Below are 13,086 nucleotides of genomic sequence, written 5' to 3' on the forward strand. Positions count from 1 at the left end.
TTCTTCAGAAAATTGGAGTGATACAAGCCAATGCTCCTGCTGCATGTGTTTTTTGTAATTCTGAGCCTGAATCTTCTACTCATCTCCTGCTACAGTGCTACTTTGCATGGAAGGTTTGGGCTGATATGATGGACTAGTGGGAGTTGAAGGGGGCTATTCCAGGTTCAGTAGAAGGTATACTTCACTGGTGGGCTGGGGTGTCTTTGAACAGGAAAGAAAAATGGATATGGAAGGTCATTCCCTTAGCTGTCATATGGTCTCTGTGGAAGCTTAGGAATGAGTGCATCTTCAAATCTACTTCGCCTCAATTAGTGGACCTGTGTGAGTTGATCAAAATAAGAGTTGCATTATGGCTCAAACATAGATTCAAGGACTGTCATTTCTCTGTTCAAGATTTCTTAACCAACCTGAGGCAAATAAGATTGAGTCTGGGGAGCAGATCTGCCTTGGGCAACTGATATTGGGTTGGAGTTGACTTGAGGCTGCTGCAATGGAGATGAACCTGCTGGGTTGATCCAGCCTTGGTGCAATAGAGATGAACCTGCTGTTATGTGCTGATTAAAACTCGGGGCTGCTCTGTTCTGTGCTGATGAACCAGTGTTGGAGGACCATTTAAACAGAATTGCAATTTGCTTGGGGTTTTGACAGTTGGTGTCTCTGTGCTGGTGAGATGCTTCTGTCTAGTGGGCTGCTTGGTTGATATCTTACCAACCTTATTTGCCCTGTTTGGTTTTTCGTGAGCTTTGCTGGGCTCCTTTTATTGTTGATTGTCAATGTCTTTTTGCTTGATAATTTTCAATAAAATTCCTTTTGGCTGTTTCAAAAAAAAAAAAATGCAATTGTGTTCCCTACGAAAATGGCTTAGATAAATTTCATTTTATTTCCTTTTTAGTTTTGCTTTGCTCAAGGACTAGCAAAGTGTTGAGGGGTGTGATCGGTGCCTAAATATTACACATTTAACCCACTAATATACGTTTTATTAGTCTATTTATTTGTATTATTTTATAGTTTTGTACGATTTTGTGTATTTATGCATATTTTGAATGTTTGTACATAAATTGTTATAAATAACATATTTTAATATTATATTATAAAATAAAACAAATAATAATTACAAAATAAAAATCTTTTGGTGACTCACCCCACCGTTATCATCATATACATCCAACATCATCATTATATACACAGTAATAAAAAGAAAAGAAAAAGGAGAAAGAAAGTTGGTCTGCCAACTTTCATCTAATTATTGTTTATTTTATTATTTTCTTTTGTTTTGCAGATCTATAAATTGAGGAGCTTGGGTGACGCATGGACACACGGAGGGGGAGAGGACAACAAGAGAGCTGGGAAGAAAAATTAGTAATAGAGTGTAGAGTGTTTATTTTGTAGAGTGATAGTTTCACAATTATGTGGAACTAATTTCCTTATCTTAAGGTTAAGATGTAACTCTAATCAAGTGATTGGGGTAGTTTGTCTTTAGTTATGTAGAATTTTAATTGATTTGGATACTGTTATATAACTTAAATTTTTATGCAAATATTTTTTTATCAAATTATGTATTCACTGGTCACGAATGCATGTTATACAAATGATTTTCATGCTTAAGTAATAAAATTGTTAGACGAGTCATACCTAGTAAGATGGGTCATGCATCAATCTTAGTTTAGCGGTGACGATCTGTACTAAACGAAGTTGATTCAAGACTTTCTGATTTTAAAACACAAATCTTTTTAAGTGATGTGTTCCGTCCAAGACACATCATAGTACCCACCATTTCAACGATTTTCTACAATCTAAATACGAACAACCCCTAATTATAAGATTAGTAGTAGATTCTAAACCTTAAGGTTTTCCTTTTATTATTTTCCATCCTTCAGCCATAAATCTTTAAATTAAAGTCAACTTTCATAATCTTTGTGGTTCGATATCTATTCTCAATCGCTATATTTTGAAAAAAAATAGTTATTACTCAGTTTTAATTAATATATTTTGGTGTGAAAACGCCCTACCAAGGATGCTAGAAATAACACTCCTTTTGTGATCAACATTTTCTTGTCCAAGTCCTTTCTTGCATATTCATTGGTGGCTATCATTACAAAAAATAAAAATAAAAACTCAAGGTAAGGGCAAAAATGTCATTTAACAAAAAACACAAACTCTAAATTTTCTAACATTTGATGAGCATTCAAGTAACAACCTAAAAGATAATTCTATTAGTACATCCAACTTTATCATCTTTTGTATTATTTCGACATCGATTGTCCAAAAATAATATTAAGTTTCAAACAAAATTATTTGTTCGAATATCACAATGAATAAAAATTTTATTCAAACAATTGAATTTTGTTTAAAATTGAAATTGGAACAATTAATTTTTATTTGAAAGTTAAGATTCAAACAACATAAATAATTTATACATGTAAAAAAATAGGGGTACTTACCAATCAATCCTATTAACTAAACTTATTTACCTACAAGTCCTAAATAATAAATTTAACACTATAAAAATAAGAGACTGATAAATTTACCATTATAAATTTATTCATAAAAAAACAGAGGCTGATAAATTTATCACTATAAATTTATTCATAAAAATAAAAGAGTGATAAATTTGTCTGTATCACGTAATAAATTTATCAATACGACTTAATGGGTAATAAGTCTCAAAAGTAGTACCTATTTGTAGTTTACCCAAAAAAATAATGATAGTTAGGAATAAATTAGACTAAAGATTAAATTATCCAATTTTTACACAAATTTATAGACTATGCCACATAGGTGTCTAACAGAGTTTGTAGAATTTTGTGTGAAAACAAAAATGATTCACTTACATAATTTTTTTTCTTCCAATTTATTTTTATTTATTTTTTTATTTGACCTGTAAGAAAATGAATATGACCTTTTTACCAGTCAAAAACATATTTAGAAAAAATGTAAAAAGAAAAATTGTATAAATGCAACATTGCTGGGTAAAAAATTAGGCATTCATTGTTGGTAATAAACTCAATGGGTTAGGTTTGTTTTTAAGGAATAATGTTTAGTCCATACAAAATCGTCAATCTAATCAAGCCTGAATTATGTGGCACAATTAAAAAAAAAAAAAAAAAAAAACCACATTTTTCTTTGCTCTCTTTGTCTACACCAACAGTCATCTCTCTCTCTCTCTCTCTCTCTCTCTCTCTCTCTCTCTCAAACAAATGGTGTGGTCTCTCTCTCTCTCCTCTTGCAGATCTGAATCTATGAAGAAAAGAAAGAAAGGAAAAGGTGACCTGAATCTTTTTGTTGTTTTTCTTATGTGTATAAATTTTTTCTATTTTCTTTAAAATATATATATATATATATATAGATATTTGGAGCAATGATTGTATTGTTTCCTCCTCATTCTGTGCTAGAGGTTATTAATTTAGTTGTAATTTTGTTATATTAGAATTATAATTTTGTCTTAATCCGTCACATTATTTCTCATTATAATACTCATTTATTTCATACTTAGTCTTATCATGTGCACGTTACGACACAGATATTACTTAACTAATTTGGGATCACAACCTTTGAAAATCTTGATATCTAATGCGGAGACTATAACCCATGTGAGATTTTGAGCTTATCATTCTTTTTGGAGGGTTATTTCATATTGGCTCTTAATTTTCTTTGATAGTTCATTATGTTGTTATATTAAGTCTTATTATTCTTTCAATCGGTCAAAAACATTGATATTTTTATGCTATTTTGTCTTTGTAATATATGAATCATCCTGTATTTTGATAAATGATTTTAGGTCATCTTTCTTTGTTTGAGCCTTACTATTGAAAAAAAAAAAAAAAAAAAAATCTCGTTTCAATTACCATTTGTTAGCCCATTGAGCCTATAGAAAAACTTTTTATTCAATTAGTCATTTCTTCTGGTGTCTCAAGAATGAATTTCATCTATTATTTTGGAAGGAAGCTATATTCTGAATGGAACTAGAAAACTGTAAGGAAAAAAATGTACTTACTTCCATGTTTGAAAAAAAAAATGGAGAGTGTTTAAAATTGGTTGCAAATCACATGAAAGAAAGGAGTTAAAAAGGCGGGTTAGTGAAGCAGTACTTCATCTATGCTGCATATGTTTAAATTCATTTCTTGGACATCTGTTTTTTATCTTTACCCAATTCTGTAAATAAATCCCTTTGACCCAAAACCACAACCAAAAATAAAGCCCTATTTGATCTTGGGATTAGCGTGATTTTTCAAATGACAAATTAGCATAATTTCATTGTTTTTGGCATTCATATCATGATACTTTTCTTTGTATATAGCATTTTTCATTGCTAAATGTAAAAAAATTTTGTCTCGTTAAAGATAAGTCTTCCTTCACATACAAACACTAGTAAGCTGAATCATTTCAAAGTGCTTCATTTGTTGGGAGTAAACTGGAGAGAATTGAGTCAAAGCATGCTTCTGATGGAAATATTGAGGTTGTGTTTTCTTTGAAGTTAAGGATATATCTATGTCACTAAAAAAAAGAAATAAATAAATAAATACTCACACACACTGAGTTTAGAAATGATGTAATATTACTAATGATTGCTAGTGTTTTGTACTTTGACTGATTATTTTTCTAATGTAGGGAAATTATGATTTTCGAGACTTCTAACATTTGGATTGAAGAGATTATCTGAGCTTAAAAATAAATAACTAAATAAATTTGAATTTTGTGGGTATATTCACTATAAACCCTCACGAGACTATAATTCGTCCATTAGGAGTAACATAGGGGTTCAAAGGCTAGTTGTATCCGCTAAAAGCAATCGTGTTCCCTAGAAAAATGGCTTAGATAGATTTCATTTTATTTCCTTTTTAGTTTTGCTTTGCTCGAGGACTAGCAAAGTGTAAGTTGAGGGGTGTGATCGATGCTTAAATATTACACATTTAACCCACTAATGTACACTTTATTAGTCTATTTATTTGTATTATTTTATAGTTTTGTATGATTTTGTGTATTTATGCATATTTTGAATGTGTGTACATAAATTGTTATAAATAATATATTTTAATATTATATTATAAAATAAAATAAATAATAATAACAAAATAAAAATCTTTTGGTGACTCACCCCACCGTTATCATCATATACATCCAACATCATCATTATATACACAGTAATAAAAAGAAAAGAAAAAGGAGAAAGAAAGTTGGTCTGCCAACTTTCATCTAATTATTGTTTATTTTATTATTTTCTTTCATTTTGCAGATCTATAAATCAAGGAGCTTGGGTGACGCATGGACACACGGAGGGGGAGAGGACAACAAGAGAGCTGGGAAGAAAAATTAGTAATTATAGCGATCCCGGGTTTACCCTTGTTGTACAGTGATCCAGACATGTGTCCGTGGATGTTGGTTGTTGTTTATTATCTTTTTGCACCCTCTTTACCTTGTATATTGAGTTATGGGATGTGTTGGGCAGGTTTGTTACAGGTTGGTTGTGTTTGGGAGCCTAGTGTTGCTGCCCAGATTTTTGGTCCTTCGCTCGAGCGAGGAGTTTGTCGCTCGAGCGAGAGTAGTGTTGCACCGGTTCTGGACCTGAGAGCTGTCTTTCTTGGCTCGAGCGAGCTTCCTTCGCTCGAGCGGTCTGGGTTTTTATTCGCTCGATCGAGAACTTCTTGGCTCGAGCGAGAGTTTTCTGTGTCTGGTCGCTCGAGCGACCAAGCCTTCGCTCGAGCGAGAGTGTTTTATATCAGCGCACAGCAGCGTCTAAAACATCACTTTTTCACCTCTTTTCTTTGAGCAAAACCTAAATCCGAGCCTCTCTCTCTAAACTTGCACTCTCTCTAAGATTTGATCTCCCTAGGGTGTGAATGTAGCCTAGGGCCTTTGTTAAAAAGATAGAGGGCGTTGAGAGCTTCGATTTAATCTGAAAAAGTTTGGATTTGGAGCACGTTGATCTTGGAGTCTTCATCTCCTTTTTGGCTAAAACTTCAAGGTAGGGATAACCTACTCCTCTCTATGGGTTTTGTCTTTAAATTTTGGTATTTTGAGATGTTGTGCTTGGTTTGGTAATTTTGTGAAAGTTTGGGGCTTTTGTGTAATTTCACAAAAGTTGGGGTTTTATTCATAATAAACCTGGATGCATGTTTGGCATAGAGAAATGGAATAAATGTTGAATCATTGATGAAAATGGGACCTAAGGGTTGAAATGTTAATTATGGGAATTGACCTAATTACATTGTTTAATTAATTGGGATAATTAATTGAGAAGAATGAAGAAATGAAATGTTGATTGAATATCCATTGTGCATTTATTTTCTGTTTAAAAATAACTGCTTTGGGCTATCGGTGGAGGATAGTCGTGATTGTTGTAGACAATGCATGATGATTAGGTAAACTGAAACTAATCAATGAAATGTGTCATGGAACTTGACGGTTGATAGAATACATAAACTGTATGTATTGGGTGATTGTATATAGAACCAATGTGTTTATATACGTTATGTGTAGAGGAGGAGATAAGGGATGTACTCCGCGATTTAGGGGAAGATAGGGGATGTACCTCTAAACCGGTTAGTGTTGGGAGAAGATAGGGGATGAACTCCGTAGATACAGCTCATATGCTTGTCTAAAGAAGTGAAGATAGAGCTTATATGCTTATCTGTTGTAGAATGTGGATATAGCTTTTATGCTTATCTGTGGATATTGTTGTTATACATATCTGTTGTAGAATGTGGATATAGCCTATTTGCTTATCTGAGAATGTGGATATTGTTGATATACATATCTGTCGAGAATGTGGTTAGTGCTTATATGCCTATCCGTTGAAAAAGGGAAAATGAAAGGAAACTTGGACTTGTAAGTCGTTTGACATAAATATGTGATTTATGTGATTGTATCAGTGTTGGCCATCTATCAATTGCTAATATTTTAGTCATTGTCCATGGTTGGTTTAGTGTATTTCTACTGGGCTGTGGCTCACCCTATATGGGAATATCATTTTCAGGTGCAGGAAGCATGCCACCTCCAAGGACATAGCTGGGAGGCTAGTGGCGGACATACTTTTGTCGCTTAACTTTTGATGTATTACATGTAACTTCAAGCCAAGGGCTTAATGTGTAAACGAGTTAGAACTCTTTGTTGTAACCAAGTGTTAACTTGGAAAGCTGTAAGCCCGTAGGGCATTTTGTTATGAGGTTAACATGTAATACTTATGTAATGGAACTCTAATGAATAAAAGAATGTGGTTAGTTTATATGTAAATGCATGTCTTATCTGATGGGTTTATTGTTATTTTTTTGAGGGCGTTACAGTAATAGAGTGTAGAGTGTTTATTTTGTAGAGTGATAGTTTCACAATTATGTGGAACTAATTTTCTAATCTTAAGGTTAAGATGTAACTCTAATCAAGTGATTGGGGTAGTTTGTCTTTAGTTATGTAGAATTTTAATTGATTTGGATACTGTTATATAACTTAAATTTTTATACAAATATTGTTCTATCAAATTATGTATTCACTGGTCATGAATACATGTTATACAAATGATTTTCATGCTTAAGTAATAAAATTGTTAGACGAGTCATACCTAGTAAGATGGGTCATGCATCAATCTTAGTTTAGCGGTGACGATCTATACTAAACGAAGTTGATTCAAGACTTTCTGATTTTAAAACACAAATCTTTTTAAGTGATGTGTTCCGTCCAAGACACATCATAGTACCCACCATTTCAACGATTTTCTACAATCTAAATACGAACAACCCCTAATTATAAGATTAGTAGTAGATTCTAAACCTTTTCCTTTTATTATTTTCCATCCTTCAGCCATAAATCTTTAAATTAAAGTCAACTTTCATGATCTTTGTGGTTCGATATCTATTCTCAATCGCTATATTTTGAAAAAAAAAAATAGTTATTACTCAGTTTTAATTAATATATTTTGGTGTGAAAACGCCCTACCAAGGATGCTAGAAATAACACTCCTTTTGTGATCAACATTTTCTTGTCCAAGTCCTTTCTTGCATATTCATTGGTGGCTATCATTACAAAAAATAAAAATAAAAACTCAAGGTAAGGGCAAAAATGTCATTTAACAAAAAACACAAACTCTAAATTTTCTAACATTTGATGAGCATTCAAGTAACAACCTAAAAGATAATTCTATTAGTACATCCAACTTTATCATCTTTTGTATTATTTCGACATCAATTGTCCAAAAATAATATTAAGCTTCAAACAAAATTATTTGTTCGAATATCACAATGAATAAAAATTTTATTCAAACAATTGAATTTTGTTTAAAATTGAAATTGGAACAATTAATTTTTATTTGAAAGTTAAGATTCAAACAACATAAATAATTTATACATGTAAAAAAATAGGGGTACTTACCAATCAATCCTATTAACTAAACTTATTTACCTACAAGTCCTAACTAATAAATTTAACACTATAAAAATAAGAGACTGATAACTTTACCACTATAAATTTATTCATAAAAAAACAGAGGCTGATAAATGTATCACTATAAATTTATTCATAAAAATAAAAGAGTAATAAATTTGTCTGTATCACTTAATAAATTTATCAATACGACTTAATGGGTAATAAGTCTCAAAAGTAGTACATATTGGTAGTTTACCCAAAAAAATAATGATAGTTAGGAATAAATTAGACTAAAGATTAAATTATCCAATTTTTACACAAATTTATAGACTATGTCACATTGGTGTATAACAGAGTTTGTAGAATTTTGTGTGAAAACAAAAATGATTCACTTACATAATTTTTTTTCTTCCAATTTATTTTTATTTATTTTTTTATTTGACCTGTAAGAAAATGAATATGACCTTTTTACCAGTCAAAAACATATTTAGAAAAAATGTAAAAAGAAAAATTGTATAAATGCAACATTGCTGGGTAAAAAATTAGGCATTCATTGTTGGTAATAAACTCAATGGGTTAGGTTTGTTTTTAAGGAATAATGTTTAGTCCATACAAAATCGTCAATCTAATCAAGCCTGAATTATGTGGCACAATTAAAAAAAAAAAAAAAAAAAAAACCACATTTTTCTTTGCTCTCTTTGTCTACACCAACAGTCATCTCTCTCTCTCTCTCTCTCTCTCTCTCAAACAAATGGTGTGGTCTCTCTCTCTCTCCTCTTGCAGATCTGAATCTATGAAGAAAAGAAAGAAAGGAAAAGGTGACCTGAATCTTTTTGTTGTTTTTCTTATGTGTATAAATTTTTTCTATTTTCTTTAAAATATATATATATATAGATATTTGGAGCAATGATTGTATTGTTTCCTCCTCATTCTGTGCTAGAGGTTATTAATTTAGTTGTAATTTTGTTATATTAGAATTATAATTTTGTCTTAATCCGTCACATTATTTCTCATTATAATACTCATTTATTTCATACTTAGTCTTATCATGTGCACGTTACGACACAGATATTACTTAACTAATTTGAGATCACAACCTTTGAAAATCTTGATATCTAATGCGGAGACTATAACCCATGTGAGATTTTGAGCTTATCATTCTTTTTGGAGAGTTATTTCATATTGGCTCTTAATTTTCTTTGATAGTTCAGTATGTTGTTATATTAAGTCTTATTATTCTTTCAATCGGTCAAAAACATTGATATTTTTATGCTATTTTGTCTTTGTAATATATGAATCATCCTATATTTTGATAAATGATTTTAGGCCATCTTTCTTTGTTTGAGCCTTATTATTGAAAAAAAAAAAAACCTCGTTTCAATTACCATTTGTTAGCCCATTGAGCCTATAGAAAAACTTTTTATTCAATTAGTCATTTCTTCCGGTGTCTCAAGAATGAATTTCATCTATTATTTTGGAAGGAAGCTATCTTCTGAATGGAACTAGAAAACTGTAAGGAAAAAAATGTACTTACTTCCATGTTTGAAAAAAAAAAAATGGAGAGTGTTTAAAATTGGTTGCAAATCACATGAAAGAAAGGAGTTAAAAGGGCGGGTTAGTGAAGCAGTACTTCATCTATGCTGCATATGTTTAAATTCATTTCTTGGACATCTATTTTTATCTTTACCCAATTCTGTAAACAAATCCCTTTGACCCAAAACCACAACCAAAAATAAAGCCCTATTTGTGTCACGACCCAAACCCGTCCTTAAGGGTTTAGCACCGTAACTGGCCAATAATCCGAGATTACCGAAGGCCTGCTTAACAGTAATACAGTAATACAGAGTACAGGTGCTGGCGGAAGCCAATACAGTAAATAAACAATGTCCAATGAGCTGTGATAGTCTGTATGCAAAAAGACTTTTCATTCAAATATATACAGTCGGGCAAAATAGTATGTACATATATACAATCATTCAGTTCAGGGACCTAATCTCTATTAAACAGTACAGTACAGTAAACAAAACAGTTATAGAGATAGAAGGGGGAACTAAAACACCCCTAAGCCATAACTTGACAGGCTCGGAACCTCGTAGTGAGGCACAGTGGTTGGCTTGACAAAACTAGAGCTTACCCCGACGCTTCTAACCCCGGTCTGGTGCCTGTACACCTACATATATTTATGAGCAGTGAGCTAAAGCCCAGTGAATAACACAATGCGTAAAGGGGTTAAGAATGAATGTCCTTTCAGTATTGAAAACAGTTCATTAAATCAGTATTTCAGTCGTTCAGTCAGTACAGTCATATGTGGTACACCCATTAGCATAACAGTACAGTAAACAGTAGGTCTTAAAAGACCGAACAGTAAGTGATGGGCATCAATCAGTAAACAGTAGTGGTTCCAACAAGGGAACCGATAGAGATCTCTGTAACAGTAACAGTAAACAGTAGTTGCTAAGGATGCCACAGTACAGTTCAGAATATAGGACATACATTCATTCAATTAACAGTAACAGTTCAGAAAGCAGTACAGTTCAGTTGTTCAGAAGATAATCATTTTGAACCTATCTTTACACAGTTGTTACTCACAGAGTTTCTGGGCTACAGTCAGGCTAGAGCGCGTCCCCAGTCGCCAACCCTACACAGTTACAGATTGAACACACACTAAGCTACACAGTTGGGAAAGATAATAACTTAATCCCTAATTTGCCTCGGTGTGGTTCTACATCTACATCCTCATTAAGATGCCTTAAACTAAGCCTAATAATGCCTAGGATGAGATGAGGATGCAAAGATGTACTTTAAAAGCATTTTCAGAATTTTTAGAAAACAGGGGTCACGCTCGAGCGCAGGTTACTCCGCTCAAGCGGACATGCAGACAAAGGTTTCCGCTCGAGCATTCTGCAAAACAGTCAAAAGTGCTAGATAGGTGAAAATCACGCTCGATTGGGCGCTCGACACCCGCTCGAGCATGTGACACAATGTCCCGCTCGAGCGTCAATTATTCCGCTCGAGCGGACTTCAAAACAGAACAAAATGCTGGGAGCACGATTTCCACGCTCGAGCGCCAGTCACCCCGCTCGAGCGTGAGTCCAAATTCTGAAAATTCCAGATTTAAACCTCAAGCTCAAAACCAAGTTTTAAACCATAAATTTCGATCCTCTTGGGCCAATTTTCCAGAAAACATCCCAAAACTCATACTTTAACATGATTCAAAGCTTAATTTGTAAAATCAAAGCCAAGGGTGTTTCAAATAAATCCAATTCAAACCAATTTTCATGAACATAATCCAAGCATGACATGCATGAGTTTAGCTAGCCTCCAAGCTTCCAAAACATGCTCCAAGGAGCCAATTCTTTCCAAAACAAAATGAAATCATGGACTTAACATAACTATGAGCATGCATGTGACAATTCTCCATGGAATCAACTCAAAATTCAACAATTCAAACATGCATGCATGGAATGAGCTCCAATCCAACATTAATGAACCAATTCTTGACTTAGCTCTTTAGACTACCATGATCCATGCTAGAAGGAACTTAAATACACAATAAGAAGGATGAAATTCATACCTAGGTTCCTCAATTACAAGTCTAGAGGCTCAATTTGCCAATTTACTCTTCAATTCTTCAAGTTCTCTAGCCAAACTCTCAAGAACAACTCAACTCTCTCTCACTCTCTATCTTGGTCGGCAAGAACAAGGGAAATGAGCTGAGCAAATGTTTGATCTAGGTGTAATGAGGCTCAAAGGTGGTCTTAGATAGTGGTCACTCACAATGGCAAAATAGTAATTAAGTCAACAATGCAGTTTAACCCATTTTAATATAATTTAATCATACCAATTCAGTTTTCAGATAAATATGCCATAAAATCACATTAATTCTAAGGATCACAAATCATAAATCAATTTCAGATTCGGCCGCCGATAAGGCCTTCAATTCGCAATTTAAACACAAAGACATGAACAGATAATCAAACAGTCAACATATAGACATACAATTGAACAGATATACTTAATCAATTCAGTTCCAGATTTCAGTCAATCAGTTCAGTACTTCAATCAATTCAGTTACCAATCATAATCAGTCTCAGTTTAGCAGTAATCGGTAGTTAATCAGTAATTTATCGGTAATCAGTGGTAAGGGTTGTTACAATTTGATCTTGGGATTAGCGTGATTTTTCAAATGACAAATTAGCATAATTTCATTGTTTTTGGCATTCATATCATGATACTTTTCTTTCTATACAGCATTTTTCATTGCTAAATGTAAAAAATTTTTGTCTCGTTAAAGATAAGTCTTCCTTCATATACAAACACTATTAAGCTGAATCATTTCAAAGTGCTTCATTTATTGAGAGTAAACTGGAGAGAATTGAGTCAAAGCATGCTTCTGATGGAAATATTGAGGTTGTGTTTTCTTTGAAGTTAAGGATATATCTATGTCACTAAAAAAAAGAAATAAATAAATAAGTACTCACACACACTGAGTTTAGAAATAAGGGGTTGTTAGGGATAATCTAAATAAGTGCACTTTTTTACTTTTTATGAAATATAGGTTGGATTTGGGTTGGGTTTGAAGTGATGTGTTAGAGAGGTGATATGACTTAAATAAGATGATGTGACTTAAATAGGATAGTGACTTTTTGACTTTTTGTCTTTTTCAAAACATGCCAAACTTGGCCTAAATGTAATATTACTAATGATTGCTAGTGTTTTGTACTTTGACTGATT

Source organism: Camellia sinensis, chromosome 4 (genome assembly GCF_055761805.1).
Source record: "Camellia sinensis isolate YWXY chromosome 4, ASM5576180v1, whole genome shotgun sequence".
Lineage (NCBI taxonomy): Eukaryota > Viridiplantae > Streptophyta > Magnoliopsida > Ericales > Theaceae > Camellia > Camellia sinensis.